The sequence below is a fragment of the Mandrillus leucophaeus genome, unplaced genomic scaffold (genome assembly GCF_000951045.1).
Source record: "Mandrillus leucophaeus isolate KB7577 unplaced genomic scaffold, Mleu.le_1.0 Scaffold224, whole genome shotgun sequence".
NCBI lineage: Eukaryota > Metazoa > Chordata > Mammalia > Primates > Cercopithecidae > Mandrillus > Mandrillus leucophaeus.
In genome coordinates, this window is record NW_012102299.1 from 1,918,955 (window position 1) to 1,936,084 (window position 17,130).

General features: G+C 38.2%; 1 protein-coding gene across 2 annotated transcripts in view; it reads left to right on the forward strand.

Annotated features, from left to right (window-relative positions):
* Window positions 1-17,130, forward strand: part of FGF12 (fibroblast growth factor 12) — a 633,659-nt gene that overhangs the window by 346,500 nt on the left and 270,029 nt on the right. The window lies entirely within an intron of this gene.

A 17,130-nucleotide genomic window follows, 5' to 3' on the forward strand; every position in this document is an offset into this window, starting at 1 on the left:
TTCTTTTAAATCCTGATACTACTTATGTAAGCGTCTCTCTTTCAAACATAGCTAAGGATAAAAGTAAATGTGCTCACAGTCTCTCTAGCTCTTAATATAGTTACTGGGGTGTCACCATCTTTCTTTTGTATTACACTTTTTATCTCCTACAACTCTCAAGTAATTTAGGAAGTTGATGAAGAATATTATTATACATAGTGGATTGCCATCATCTAAAATGGGGTCATCTCTAGGGTAAAATATAACATCTGTTTGAAGAGCTACACAGATTTCCAAATTTGAAGCCTAATATATTTTCAAAAGTAGCATTAAACATCATGCAGTGTTCCCTTGTAGCTTCCTGCCTCATTTTTCACTTTATACCTGTATTTGTTCAATTTTAGATGAGTAAAGAAAAGGATGTGATATTTTTCCCTCTGATAATACTATGAGGCTCATCACTCCCTAGCCCTCTGCTGTGCTAAGTATGGAGACTAACAGAGGCCATTCCAGAGACCTTGTTGGAATCACAGATTATCAGTGCTAAACCAGACCATGGAGGGCACCATTTCCTCCCTCCTTTTATAGATTAGGGAACTGGAGCCTAGCAAAGGGAGGAAAAACCCAGGATCTTAGACCAAGTTAATGGTAATAGCAACACCAAATCCAGGTCTTACACTACTAGTCCCATGCTGTGTGTTATGTATAGCCATGGGAGAGTTTGTGGATATTTATATGTGTTTTTCTACTTGTGGAAACAGATAACTTTTCAATAACATTTGTAAAGAGGTATAAACTTGGTGAGAGTAAGTGTAACACCTGTGAACTTGGTCTCTTGGAGCTTTGTCTCACGTGCTATTTATATCCATTTAAGAAAGTTGTAGTAAGACAGTTTCATCCCCATATAATTTTAATGTATTGAAATTTAGTTTAATATTATTTAACTTTAATGTAATGAATGAATCTGATTACTACTCTGTTGTACCACATTTAACCCAATTACTTTCATTAAAAACTACAATAGTACTTGACTGTATAGATTAAATTCTATCACAGTTCTCTTAAAAAACTTTCAATAGCTCTCTGTTGCCTCTAAGATGAGGCACAAATTCCATAGCAATGCATTCTATTCGCTAGTGATTTGTTATGATTTCTATCATTTATCTCCACACGTCTTATTTTCTCGACCTAATAAACTGTTAACACTCTCCAAACACTGTTCATTCATTTACTGTTTTGTTTGATTGATTTAATTTTATTAATCATGAGTTTGACACATGAAAAATGATAGTAAGACACATAGGGTCCCTGCCCTGGAGGACATCCACAGCCTGACATAACCTTGATGTTTGCGGAAGCACCTTTGTGCTTTTCCTTTCCTGTCTGTTTAGAAGGCCTTTCTCAGACTTATTCCTGGGAGACTGCATCCCACTTTTCCTTAAGTGAGCAGTTCTCATGTCACTCCATGGTGAAACCTTGTAAGGACCCTTCTAATTGAGAAGAGTGTCCTTCTCTCCTGAACATCTCAGCACAGAGCCTACCTTTCATTTGTATGTGCTTCATTCTGTTACTACATAAAATACCAGGTCCATCCACTAGACAGTACGCTCTAAGGAGAGAAATTATATTTTATTTCTTTATGTCTCTTATGTGATCAGCAGTTTGGCGTGTGGTAGGTGCCCAATGACTGAGGGATGGGTGTAAAAGGAAAAGCACATAAATGCTTTGGTAGAAAAAGTTGGCAAGAGACCGCTTTTCTTCTTCTCCTTCACTAGTTCTTACCGTAGCATTTTAAAATTTTATACACACATATATGCAATATACATATAAAACAACAAATATGTATATACAGGACAACTCACCTTGTATGCATCTTGTATGTAGTATGTATCATATTTTATGCATATATATGTATATTGTATATGCATAAAATTATACAGTGCTGAGGCAAGAAGACTGGTGAAGGGATAAAAAAACATGGTCTATTGCAAAGTTTTATATTGGTAAATAAAGAAATTGGTAAGATGTAAAGATATGTGTGTGTGTTTATGTGTGTATGTCTCTCTGTGTGTGTAAGGCGAATTATTGCTAAGAATAAACATTGCTGTTTACAGACTCTCTTCCTTTGGCATGAGATTCCAATTATATATATTCAGGACAAAGGCAAATTCTTATCTTCGTGAAGTTTTCCCTAGACTATAGTTGTTTTAAAAGATAACTTGCAGGTTAATGAATACTCTAGCACCAAGTTGCAAGTTTTGTGTTTAATTGAATCCTTGAAGCCAAGATGCACAAGGGGTGAACTAATTAAAGAAATTAGTTATGTGACTATCAGATGCTGCAGCATCTAAAACATATATTAAAGGCAATGCCTGTCTTGAAATTACCTGGTGGAGAAGATCCTGAGGCAAAGTTTGCATCCTGCCTTTCAGCTGCTATGTATTTTTGGCATGGTACACCAGATGTTTTGCAAACATCACTACCTGGTGAAGAAAATTCTCATTAGCATTACAAATAATTCTGTATTTTGATGATACTTCTATGGTTACAAAAATAATTATGACTCTCTTATCCTATGCAGTAAACCAGTGTGAGAAATTCCTACTGTTCTAAAGAATCCTGTTTTATTTGAAAATAGATGTCAGATGAACAGGATCTGGGGAAGTGGCCAGTGAAGAAATGCTTAACTAATTGGGGACATTTTGGGGAAAGCATTAATAGTCACTTTTTTGAAGATTTTATAATTCATTTGATCTTACCTGAAACAAATTTAAAGAGGGCAGGGTGAAGTAAAGGTCCAAAGAAGAAAATGAATTTCAAATTTCAAAGATCAGAACTAGAATGCTAATGCAACCTTAGGCCACTTCCTCAGCAGCCTGAGCTTCTGCTTATGCAGCTATAAATTAGGCATATAGTGAATGTTGATAATAATAAGTAACTGTCTTACTGAGTGGTTGTGAGGCTTGAATGGGAAGCTTCTATAAACTGTCATTTTGTACATACTAGTTTTTGTTAGAACTTTTTTAAGAAGCCTAAAATGTAGTCTTTAATAGAAAAATTAAACCTTATACCAGAGAAACCACTGATCCTAGAATCAGGAGCCTAAGCTGTATTTCTGCTTAAGCTACCAAGAACTGTGTGACCTAAAGCATATTGCACCTTTCTCAGTCTTCAATTTCATAATCTTTAAAATGAGGGCATAAGCCTGAATAATTCTTAAAGTTCTTTCCATTTCAAGTATTGTATGTGGTGATTCCATATCTAAATCTTTGCATCTAAGTCTTTATCATGAGAGTCTGCTGTATTCATTTTGGAAATGATCTTAAGAAACAAAAAGTTTAAGCTATTTGCCCAGGCTCTCCCAATAAGCTAACAGCAGTTATACATGAGAACGAAAAACCCGAGAGCTTAGCGACTTAATGCTGTGTGAAGTTGCTCTTCTAGATACATACTTAGAAAATGGCTCCCTAAGATTGAATACTTCAAAAAGAGAATCAGAGGTTGGTATTTTATGCATAGTGCCCATATAATTTCTAAAAACACTCACACATTTTAGTGGCTCCAGGAGAATTGGTTAGCAAAACTATACATACTTTCATTACACAAATTATGCAACAGGGGGCTCTCTAACAAAGAAGAAAATTAGTGAGCCACACATTTAGGCCTGATTCTGCTTCAGAAGCAGGATTAAGTCTTACCCACAATTTTCGAGGAAGTGGACGTGAGATGCTGTGCGATTATAGGGCTCAGTTAGGATGATAAACTCACGGAGCTGTCAGTGTCAAGGCTTACTTAGAAGATTTTCATTGACATCGGGTTTTCCCACCCTGCCCAGCCACGTGCTTTCTTTTCATAGAGAACAAAAAAGAAGAGCTATCATAGCCATCACTAGCACCAGAACTAGCACCCTTCCTCCCCCACTACACTGGGACCACAGAACTGAAAGGTGATTCATCCATTAGTAAGAGGCTGAACCCAAACTTGCTGAGTTCAAATCATGGTCATTCCCTTTGGTAGCTGTATAACCTTAAGCATGTTACTTTTTTTTGTTCCTCTGTTTACATGTTGACAATAATACCAATGTAATAGGGTGGTTGTGATAATAATTGGTACATATAAAGTGCTTAGACTTTATATGTATATTTACCAGTTCCTGGTAAATAATAAGCACTCGAAAAAATGTTTGCTTTAAATATTATTGCCTTTATCCAGTTATAGAGAAGTGCTTTATGGCACAAGATAACGAGTCAGGTTTAGTTCTGGGGACTGAGGGAATCTAGCCAATGGCCTAGGGAAAGCAGGATAACCAATGCTCTTTTCACTTTGGTTAACTACCCTGAAGTTACTTTGGAAGATAACAGAAAATGCTTCCTACTTTGTTTTGTTTAAGTAATATGATATTGGTGAGTTCTATATTTAGAGTCATAGAATTTTAGAGTAGAAAGAGACCTTAGCAATCATCTGGCTAATCTCATATTAAGAATAAGGAAATAGAGACCAAAAAAGAGGAATAATTTGTCCAAGGTTCCATATTGAGTAAGTAACATCAGAATAAAAATTCAGGTCAGGCTAGAAACAGGTCCATTAGAATATATTTCCTCTGTTGACTCTCCTCACTGTAGAATTACCTCATTCTTTTATCCAAATTATTACAAAACTGTTCATCAACAGTTATCTAAGATTTATTATCTATATAGAAATTGTACATAGGAAAAAAAATACCAAAAGCCAAAAGCCAAAAAAAAAAAAAAAAAACCAAAGCAAAAACCTTTGAAGTCCAACTATGATAGGGACAGCTTTTTGTTGTTTTGGGCCATCTCCACAGTTAACAGACATCTTCATACTTCTTTCCTTCACCACCAGCACCACTTATTCAGAGATAAAGGAATTCCGATTGAACTAAAATTGGAGAACTTAGCAGCTTCAAGAGGGTTTCGATGAGATGAGTCATTTATTCTTTTTTTTTTATGATTATACTCTAAGTTCTGGGGTACATGTGCAGAACGTGCAGGTTTGTTACATAGGTATACATGTGCCATCATGGTTTGCTGCACCCATCAACCCATCACCTACATTAGGTATTTCCCCTAATGGTATCCTTCCCCTGGCCCTCCATCCCCCGACAGGCCCTGGTGTGTGATGTTCCCCTCCCTTGTCCATGTATTCTCATTGTTCAGCTCCCACTTATGAGTAAGAACATGCAGTGTTTGGTTTTCTGTTCTTGTGACAGTTTGCTGAGAATGATGATTTCCAGCCTCATCCATGTCCCTGCAAAGGACATGAACTCATCCTTTTTTATGGCTGCATAGTTGTTCCATGCTGACAATCTTTGCTACAGCTACTAAAGTCATTTTTTTTTTTTTCAAGTAAGCAGTCACATTGAAAATACTTGGGTGCTTTAGACTATATACTTTTTTTTCTTATTGTTTAGAATCTCTAAAACTGAGTGTCACACGTGGTTCCAGAAGTAATCGTCCCAAAGTAATCTTCATTAAAGGACTTAAATCATAAAGATCATCGGTTATTCTTTTAACAATTTCTCATTTTATGGATGAGTAAATTGATGTACAGAGGTTAAGTGACCTTTCTGTGGTCACTCAACTTTCTCACCTACTGGTGGAGCGCATGCCTACTTTCTACTTTTAAAGATAATACTGTGCATGGAGTTAGTTAAACATTGTCAAGCAGGAAATGGGATGGTTGCCTTTCAACGCTCCTAACTTCATGCATGTAGTGGCCACTGTTGATTCTCCTTGAATATCTCTCCACCCTCTTCATTGCATTCTGTAGCATTTCATTGATAAAACACTTTGTAAGACCTTTTTTTTTTCCAGTTTGTAGTCAGTTTTCTCCAATTGGTTTTGAGTTTTTCCAAATTGTGATTCTCCTTTTTCTTCCCCAAAAAATGAAATCAAAGATACTATATGATGAGCTGTGAGTGTGTACTGAGATTTAAGTATTTCTTTCTTTTTGCCAATAATTAAGTGTAGTAGCCCATTTGATGTTGCTAAAAACGAATACCCGAGGTTGGGCATTTATAAAGAAAAGAGGTTTATTTGGCTTTGATTCTGTAGTTTGTATAAGAAGCATGGCACCAGCATCTGTCTCTGGGGAGAGCTTCAAGAAGCTTTCACTCACAGCAGAAGGCGAAGGGGAATCAGGCAGTGTCACAGTGCTAGAGAGGGAGCAAGAGAGAGAGGGGGTACATCCCAGACTCTTTTTAACAATTAACTCTCACATGAACTAACAGAGCGAGAACTCACTCATTACCATGGAGAGGGCACCAAGCCGTGTGTGAAAAATCTGCCCCCATGACCCAAACACCTCTCACCACGCCCCACCTCCAACATCGGCGGTCATATTTCAACATAAGAGTTGGAGGGGATGAACATCTGAGCTATATCATTGAGTCTCCAGATTTCTCTGTGATTACTTTTAGTGGAATTGGTAGATCTTGTAGGAAACAACCATGACTACAGGCTAAAGTAAGTATTTCCTTTTCACATTTTCTAATATGAGCCTAACACTTAACCTGCAGAAGGCCTGATATGAGGGAACCATAGCAGAGCTCCTAATAGCCCGATTTCCACCCCCCGACCATTTTCTTTTGGTCTGTGCTCACCTTTAAGCTCATCAGCTTTTGGTTATTTTGAGGTGCCTTACCCCAAACTGGAATCTTTCCTACATAGGAATCCAAAAGAGTCAATGACCATCTTCCACAGAATCCACTGTAGTTTTGACGAACAACCTAGTAGCTTTTTATCCTGGCCTTTCCAGGGGAGCTTTCCTCACGTGCAACTTAATAGGTTAATATGTTTTCTTTTTCTTATTCTCAAATATCACAACTCAGAGGGACATTATCATTTAGGTTTTCAAACGTTTGTTAAAAATCTACTTATTTAATCCATGACACAAGCCTTTACAATACACATTTGATGCCATAGAGAAGTGTTTAGCCCTGTGTTTTCTTTCAGGGTTAGTAAAGATGTGCTTTCCATGACTATTTGCATGACTGTCTCCTTGAATCTTCCATCCTTCTGTCATTTCTCCCACATCCCCAGCAATCACTTTCATTATTGATTCATGATTCTTTATTTTCCCTTTTTTATATCCTTTAAAATGAACAAAAGTTTTCCTAAGTATTCCCTTGGATGCAGTCTATAATGATTTTGATTCACTCTCCACTCCCAGCAATGCTGACCTTAATCATTTTATAGAATATCTGTCTGATTTCTTGGAACCCACTTCCTATGGTGTTGCTCCTGATCTTGAGTGGAAAGTCTCTGATGGTGGGGAAACCATTTCCCCATTTTGCGATGCAATCTGTTCCATGGGTGGAATAGAGGCGTCCAAGTTTGCCTCTACACACACAGAATATCTAGTTCTTAGTGTGAATCTCCTGCACACACAGGATATTCAAGTTCTTCAAATGCTTGAACATAGGCCTCACTTTCCTCAGTGTCTGTTTCCCCAGCTCTGTTTGTTAAGTAGTGTTTCAAATGGGGTCATGATCACCAAGGAACAAATAGCATGGATGCCCCTGACTTAGATTGTGGGTGACCTTAAATGATAAGTTATCTTACTTTTTTTTTTTTTTTTTTACATTTCAAGAATATAAATTAGCCTCGTAAGTTCATTTTGTGGATTCATCATCTTTAAAAAAGTCAAGAAGAGAGCTTTGGATTTGGAGTGTGCTGAACTAGATTTGAATTCTGGACCTGACCCATATTTCAGACAATTAATTAACTTTCTATGCCTTTTAGTTTTCTCATTGTACCATGTGAATAACAATGTTGGCCTTGCCAGGGTTATTGTGAAGGTTAGGTAAAACAACCTGTGTAGAGCCCAGGACTGTGCATGGTGTGTAGAAGGTGTCTAATAAATCTCAATGTCCATATTAGGCTGTTCCCGCATTGCTATAAAGAACTGTCTGAGACTGGATAATTTATAGAGAAAAGAGGTTTAATTGGCTCACAGTTCTGCAGACTGTACAGGAAGCATAGCTCGGGAGACCTCAGGAAACTTAAGATCATGGTGGAAGGCAAAGAGGAAAGAGTCATATCTTACATGGCTGCAGCAAGAGCAAGAGAGTGAGAGGGGATGTGCCATACACTTTTAAACAGTCAGGTCTCATGAGAACTCACTGTCACGGAAACAGCAAGAGGGAAGTCTGCCCCCATGATCCAATTACCTCCAACCTGGCCCCTCCTCAAACACTGGGATTACAATTCAACATGAGATTCGGGCACGGACACAGATTCAAACCAGAGCAATGTCCTTTCTATTCCCTACCCTATCCTTCCTGTCCCTCAAACACTTTTAACCTATAATTGGAACGCAGAGTTTTTTGACATTTTTCTGTGATTCAAAGGATTTGCCTGAAATTATATAAGGACTTGGTAAGGAAAACCCAATGACTTCTTGACTGACATCATACTGTTAATTCTCCATAGTCTGTGTTGAAGGAGAGCATCTTGTAGCGAGGACTAACTCACCCCAGAGATACAGCTTGGAGGCTCTCGTTAATTATGTTTGTTATTTCCATGGTGCCACGTAGTATGTAGCTCCTGGCCTAAGCATTGACATATTAACTTTTTTATTAATTATGGGCAGCAAAAGAGAGACTGAGCAGGAACATTGACATAAGACTTTATTGAAAGCCAGGGCGTAACAAAGAAAATTACAATGTGGAGAGTAATTTGCATCTAACATCGACATAACTTGATATGGTTCACTCTTTGGAGTCCACCACTCCAGACTAGTATCTTAAAATAATCCCTATGAGATTGTTTTCCTGTGCAGTTCCTGGCTTAATTCTGCTTGGTAGAGGATCTCTTCCTTTGTCTGTCAGCACAGCCATAAACGTGGGCAAATTATTCAAAATCCAGACACAAAAGAACAAGGCACAACCTCTTTTTTTGAGTTTAAATGCACCTTCCAAGGCTCAGGTTTCTTAGATGTTGCCTGAAACTGTGATGTTTCCCTCACTTAGGGCATAAGCTTTCCCTTCCCTAGAGTGGTGTGGGTTTACCGTCGGGTTTTCTCAGGGTTGCTGCAGGGTTTTATCAGGAGTTCAGTATCTGCCAGATGTACAAAGGAGATAAGGGAAACTCTCCTAGATTAAAACCATGTGTTTTTGACCATATTTATCAAACATTTATTTCTTGTTTTAATAGCTACTACTTAACTGATGCTATCAGAGATCAAAGGTGATTCCACTATTAATAAAAGCATGCCGAGGGTTTTGCTTAAGGTGATATTTGAGATTATTCTTACTCATCCTGAACATTTATTATTTTTAAGTCAAAGTTAAAAATCAACACATGCTGACAGAGTCTATCTTATATTCAAAACACTATACTACGTTCTTATAGGAGGAATAAAAATTCTAAGTCAGATTCTTATGTCTACTCTTATACACAGGTCATTTTTAGAATTTTTTTGTTTTGTTCTTGGTAATGAATTCTACTTATCTTGGCATGAAGTCAACATTCTTTCCCTGCCTTTTGTCCTCACGAATTAATAAACGCTTTTGGTTACTTATCTTCTAAAGGCCAGTTATGGCTATTTTCTTGTCATGGCCTTTTATAGAAATGAGAGAAAGAACTGTCAAAATGCAATGAGGATCATGCTGCTTTTCCATTGCCATGCCATTAGCATACTTAACCAACCCGGAGACAATTTCCAGCCTACTTTTAAATAAATCTCTTCTCTTAAACTGCTGCTAGCTGACTACAGTGTGTATACATTATCTACAGTAGGCTGATGACCTCGTTAACACTTCCAGTTAACACTACAAGTTTAGATATGATTATCCTGTCCAAAACATTGGAAAAATATTGTTTCTTCCTGCTTCAAATACTGTTTAAAGAAATATTCTTATACATTATCTTATACCTGCTTTTCTGGAGAGCTGAGCATCGAAATGCATACCTATCTGTGTCTATCTATCTGTCTGTTTTGGCTGTAGACTTCGCAGTCACACAGACATCTACATCAATGCCTCCTTGATGTCATGTTGCAGGTTGGATTAGTGGGTAATACTAGGCACAGGGGGATATTATTTTATGTAAAAATGATTTTTAAGTGAGTGACAGATTTTTATTACATACTTTCATGTACTATCCTACAATTCTTCAATGCTTTTAATCTGCTAAGACGCTCCCCACATCTTGTTAAATTTTTATTGGGAGAAGAAGGCTAATTTAGGGATATTTAAATGAAATATGCTATATTTCCTCCATACAAACACCCATCCACTCATCTGCTTATCTGTTTATTCATTCATTTATTCATTCACACTTTTCCTTATTTGACAAATCAGTGCCATCATTTCAACCTATTATTTTCACCAATTTAGGTCCTATAATATAGTGGTTTTACAGGCAAATAAACTTCAACTCAGGCAAACGAAGTAGCTTTATGTAAAGATAAATTATGTACTCTAAATTGCATAATCTTTCTACTTAACATTTTACTCTTAAGAGAATTCTACAAAATTAGGATAAGAAATGACCTGTTGGTCACCTTGTCCAAACTTCCATTTGATCCTCTGACAGTTTTTTTCTAATCAGTTAGTATATTTCAGTTATCTCCAGTAAAATCTTACTCAACATCAGATACCTGTGAACATAGGATCAGTGAGAGCTCTCATTAATTGTTACTTTCACAGTGTCTGGTGCTGTGTGCATGCAGAGGACAAAAATATGAATTTATTGGGGTTTTAATAATATATTTTGAGTGTCAGTCATGTGGTGGGTGCTATAAGAGACTGCTATTTCAACAAGATCCATTCCCTGAAAATTTGGAATCTAAATTTAGAAATGAGAACAACTAGGAATGGCCCATGGAGAAGGAATCTCAGTGAACATGGGTGACAGTATAAATGTGAGGATCATTAAACCATTTTAAGGTCATTTTAGTCATATTCTGAGACTTTAAAGTTGCCTACTCATTTTACCTGATGTCTGTGGCTCTGTTTGCCTTATTATATTCCTTTCTTCTGTGAACATGAGTGTGTGTGTGTGTGTGTGTGTGTGAGAGAGAGAGAGAGAGAGAGAGAGACAGACAGAGAGAGAGAGAGAGAGAGAGAGAGAGAGAGAAGTATCAGAACTGAAAATATAGCCCTAAATATGGGGATGGAGGTTGCTCAGAGCAGAAACCTGGGTACCATGTACCCTCTGAGGATATCAGATTTAATAGATAGATTGGATTTAGGCAGAGAATTTTAGGAATTGTTGATAAAACAAAACAATCAACTTTGGAAATGTGGAGGCTACCCTTGAGTTACCTGAGCTTATTTCCTGATCCAAAGAGTTGATACCCCATTCTTCACTTTGGGATGCCTGATGCATCTATTTGACTCAAAAATCTGGGTGGATGGATTGATGAATTAATTCATTTATGTGAGTATTTTTTGAATATCTGGCTATGTGCAAAGATTATTTTAAGGACTAGAGATAAGAAAGTAAACAAAATAGACAATGCCACTGTCCTTATGGGTTTTACATTCAAATAGAGATCTTCTAGCCGAGTTTCTCTTTGAAAAGGAAAAGGGTTTTTTTGTTTTGTTTTGTTTTTTTACATTTACAAATATTAAATTTATTATAACTAAAATGAATTTAATTGTTCTCAGATTTGGCCACCTTATAGCTCCGTTTAAGGAGGGGATTTGTTAAAAACAGAAGTGCATTATAACTTGGTCAAATTACTTTCACATTAAGGAAAAAAACTTCTAAAAAGGAAAGCAAGAAAAGTAATTCTTCAGTTTCACATAATTAAAAGAACAGGAGAAAGCACGTAAGCTACATATAGCTAAATTTACAAAACCAACCAAAGCCAGGGGGATTTCTCTTCTGATGATGTGTCATAAAAAGGTCCCCTGTCTTATATACACATGTATCTAATGTTACATTCCATCACCGTAAAAAGTCCCCTTTGCCCCCTTCCCCAAAAAGTTTCAGTCTAGTCTCCAAACTTGGAAAGCGGCGCTCGCTCCTGCTGCCAGTGCAGTTCGTTCTGGGTCAGCAGCACTGGGTTAGTGACAGTGGGACTTAGAGTAGGATTAAATGATGGGCAGTCTGTTGTGACAGGTCTTTCAGCATCCTTAACCAAGTACCAACCGTCTCCTAGGTGGTATAAGTCAAACCAATGTACATTTTTAAGGAATGAAAATGGAAGAAATTTACGTTTCTCCCCTTGTAAACTTCTTTAATTTCTATTTTAACTTAATTTCCCTACGATTTTCATATTGAGCTCAACTTGAATTACTAAACTAAAAAGGAGAGTGTTTCAAGACCACCCTCCTAGAACCAAAGAAAACATAGTACCCTACCTTGGCCAACAATAGTAAAACCAGGAGTAGTTCCCTCATCTAGAAAAAGGTAAGAGCTTCACGGGGAGAGAATTTGGGATACTTGTTTCCTCTCCCTTCCAACACAAAATGATCTCTTCAAGGTCATTCACAAGATGTGAAACCATGTTAGAAGCTAGTGGATGGAAGTACATTTGGCATTCTCAATTTTCCCCTCCAGGTTACTTTAGTCAGGGCAGTAGTCACATTGCAGTTAGAAGGCCTGGATTAAACTCATAGATCTTCACTCATTGATTGTATGACCTTGGGCTATCACATTACTTACTGGAGTCTCAGTTTGTGAAACTGAATTATTATTTTGCCTTTAACTTCCATCATAAGATTGTTGAAGAGTCTCAGTGAGATAATACATGGGAAGATGATTTGTAATCAGTAAAGAGTTACATAAATGTATGTGATTTGTATATTCTTATTTTATTGACTTTATTACATGATTGTAATTATTCACGGTGTTATGTTTTTGTTGACATAAGTATGACACAGAAGAAAAAGGGAAGCTCTGGAAATAAATTATATGGGTGTGAATCTGAACTCTGGCAATTCTTAGCTGAGTGACCTTGGTTAAACAACTTAACCTCTCTGTCCGGGTTTCTTCATTCATAAAATGGTGATATGACAGAACTTACCTCATAGAGTTGTTGTAAGGATTCAATGTGTCAATAATTGTAATGCATTTATAGGTGTGCAGGGCACTTATCATTGGCTCACATTAATTATATCCATGTTTCTTATCAAAACACCTATTCTCCAAAACATTGAAAATTTCCCTATTTGGGCAATGAGGATACCACTCTTCATCTGTGTCATAAAGAATCAAATAGAATTAAATCTATTCTCTTTTCTGTTTTGGAATATGACCAAAACCAGATGGACATATAACATGTAGTAATTCAGTTTTCAAATTGTTGAATAAAGCACCCTGAATAAATTTGCTATATAAAAGAATTTACAAATTATTAGAAAGTAGTTGTTTATATTGCTTTTGTCAGCCTATTGTAACTGACAATATGCAGAGAAAAGCAAGTGGAAGTACAGCTACTTTATATAATAAAATTCATGGAGAAAAAGTCTTCTTCCATTTGCTGTGGCAGAGCCCAGTGAGCTCATATTCACCCAACTTTGAGGCAGGGGCCTGATTTCAGAGCAAGATGATGTAAGAGCAGAGCTGGGCTTCTTTGTGTTCTCAAGACAAGGACATTGACAATATTCCACTAATGAAAATTCTGTTTGCCATTACAATGTCAAGGTTAATCATTCATTTCAAGTAAATTTTCAGCCTTTGTTAAATACATTCCAAGAGTGAATGATGATGTGTATGAATCATAAGGTGTGTTTTCTTGTTTTAAGAAATCTGTATTTTATGTCAGGGACTTAATTTAAATGGAAATTTTAATAACAGCATGGTCATTCTCATACTTTACATTATTATCATATCTTTGAGCCTTGCAAGAGCCTAGTTAGTTAGGTACTGCTAGTATTATTATGGATCTGTTTTGCAGATGTGGTTTAGAGAGGTTGAATAACGTGTCCAGCAGCGTACAGCTACTGGGCAATTACAACAAGAGCCATGAAAGATCATAATGTCATGAACTGGAAGCTTGTTGAGGGCAGAGAGATTGTGGAGGTGTGTGGAATTCCCCGGTAACTGACAAAGCCCTGGATGCAATCTGTGAACAATGCAATGTTTAAAACGAATGTGTAAACTAGCCCAATAGTAGATTTGGAAGTTGAAAGACTTGGCCTATGAATAAGCAAAAGACCAAAAAGCCTCTGTTTTTCCTTTTAAAATGTGGAGATAATTAAGACTGCCCATGTTTTTATTTGTTTGACTAGAGGCCAAAAACATAGACTATATATATATAACTAAATATGACTACATAATTATCATTTTGATATGCATTTGACAACTTTCTTCAAAGTAATTAAAACTTCTTCTGCTCATAATGTCTTCAGAAGAGGAAGAAGAAATTCTTAAGTTGTGCAAAGAAAGATAGTGTAAAAATAAAAGTATTGGTATCCCTGAGATATAACCCTTTAAAATACCTGGTTGTTAATTTAACCCAAATCATCAGTAGGTTGGCTTAATTTCATTCCTGATCCCCAAATGCAAAGATATTGGAAATGTACAGGTAACTTTGGAGGAAGACTTATGAGATTTAGTGGCCCAGGTAGGAAACCTACAAATTTCTATATGCAAAATAAACTGATTTAAGCATTGCTTCTGAGCTCAATATCCATATATTTAGGTCCTAGCTAACTTCTTAAATTTCTTTATACTCACACCTCTTCTCACTGGGGAAATGGAGTAAATGATGCTGATGATGACTTAAAAAGCCAAAAAGCACTATGACAATAGCTGCAGGAGTGCGAGGAAAAAAGGAGTCTTTGTTGTCCGATTGAATCCAAAACACTACATTCTTTTAATAGAGATCTAAACACAGAAATAATGTTGCTCTCAGAAAGCTGACATTGATTGTTTTTGTTCTGTTCTTTAAATGCCTAACTTGATGTTGTCATGTTAAGACAGAGAGGAGAACTTCAAACAGCCCCGGTTACCTTTTTCATCTTTCCTCCTAACTTCCTTCTCTCCTGTGCCTCTGTATTGGTTACCTTCTGCATCAGCACACCCTCATATCTCATCAACCTACAGAAAAAAATCAGCAACACAAAGACTCAAGAATACACATCCTCTTTCCAGGTCTTTTGTAGGGGGTGTGGGTGCACAGGACTGCAGTTCTGGAGAAATGTGCCATGTTTTACTTCTGTCTTCTAGTATTATTTAGTTTGCAAACATACATTAAACTCTGCAACTTTGACACCCGGAGAAACGGTTAAGAATCCCAGGCTCTGCCCATACAGACTTCCACTTCGTGTTTTGAGAGACCATCAGGAATCGGCATGTTAACAAGAATTTCAGGTGAATCTCATGCATTTTCTTTGGGAAAAAAAAAAAGCCATCCTTTTATTCATTCATTTGGCATTTTCCAGTTTTCAGAACGCTTACATATGCATATTCAGTTCTGCGAGGTAGATGAGAATGATTATCCCCATTTTGAGGATATAAAAGAGACTCCAAATTTAGCAATAATTTCCTCAAGGCCTCATTATACACCCCCTCTTGCCTATTTCTCTGGCTACTCCCCTTAGCTGACCTTTGTCTGTTTGGGTGTTTTAATTGCAAGGCAGGGAGCCCCCAAAGCCCACTGTACTATCCATGTCTGCCTTGCTCAAGAATGAGAGAAGTCTTCTGTTAGCCACGGAAGGAAAATAATTTTATTTGTGGAATGTGAGGATTTTCCTAATTGATATAATTACCGGTTGATGTTCAGTAATGCCCCTCACCCCATCCAGATGCACATATGGAAATGCATTCAGCCTTGCTTTGGGACTTAAGGTATGTGTGCGTGTGTCTTTTTCACGTGTCTGGTTCTGTATTGCTAGAATTCCAAGGATATATCCACTGTCTTCATTCAGCCACACTGAACTGCTGCAGGGGATGTGTGCTCCCCAAATGACAGCTGGGATTCTCCCTTTCCTCAGGATGTCTTGCCTATTTAATCCTCCTCCCAGCTGTTTGTCCCATGAGCCCCTATCTGCCAGCCTCTACTTTGCCCAGCTGGCAGCCTGGAAGGTCCAGGCCCCTGGGCATTGTAGGGTGTTAGACTCCTGCTTGATCTGAACAACGTCACAGATCTCAATCCTTTTCATCTCCCACGTGAATCTTGGCTAGGCCCATAGGTTTGTGCTCGTATCTAGAGAGCTCCTGGGGTCCTTCTGAGTCCCACGTCCATTTTCAGTAGCTTCCAGGGCCTGCATTTTCCTTGCCTTCTATTAGGATGTTTCCAACATACACCTGTCTGTGCTTGGAAATCATACATTTAATCCTGCCGCACTACCCTAGATGCTTAGTGAGGTGTCTGAAGGAGAGAGATTAGGGATATATGAAGAGAAATTGTAAGTAGAAACCAATAGCCGCTCCCAGACTTTATCATGAATGGAAGGTGATTAATGCTTCATGCTGCATTTTAACTTGGAGAACTCCTCTGCCCAGTGTCTCCAACATCAGACATCATCACACTCACGTCTGGAGACCTGATTGCACTCCACAGCTTGTGGTTGACTGTCCTTGTCCACATCACTCCCTCACTGCACTTGGAGTCATCCTCTGTGCAGGTTGCTTATTTGGGCTCTCTTTTTAGGGGCTGAGCCTGCTTTGCAGCTTTCCAGACAGAACCAAGAAATCCGGGTTCCAAGAAGGAGGGAAACACTTTTTCCTGCTCCAAAATGAGCCATAGGTGGGGCCCATGATAAGGTCCAAGAGGTCATTGTTACTTTCTCCAGTGTTCACTTTCTTCCTAACTAAACAGAGAATTCTACGTGCTCAAGCTTATAGGAGAGAGCGTGGACTGCATTTTCTCAGCTCCCCCATCTCTCACCCCTGCTTTGCGCACCTAGGGTCCTTTAACCCCCACTGTGGTTGTGTTTCTCTTGTGGGAGGGACCGGACGGAGCGGACCCGAGCTGCAGTTCCCTTGCTCTGCCTCTGAGAATTTCTCATCCAAACCTCAATCACGTAGGATTGCGTAGAGAGGAGAAAAGGGGAGAGACAGAAAACACAGAGAGGAGGGAGAGGGGTGGCGGGAGGGAGGGAGGAAAGAAGGGAGTCTGGGAGCCGAGGGCGCGAGGAAAGGGAACCTGACTAGAGCGCGCTGTGCTTCCCAGCGCTCCAGGAGCTCGGCCCCACCTGGGCGCTCTTTCGCTCTTCCGTGGGTCGGCGGG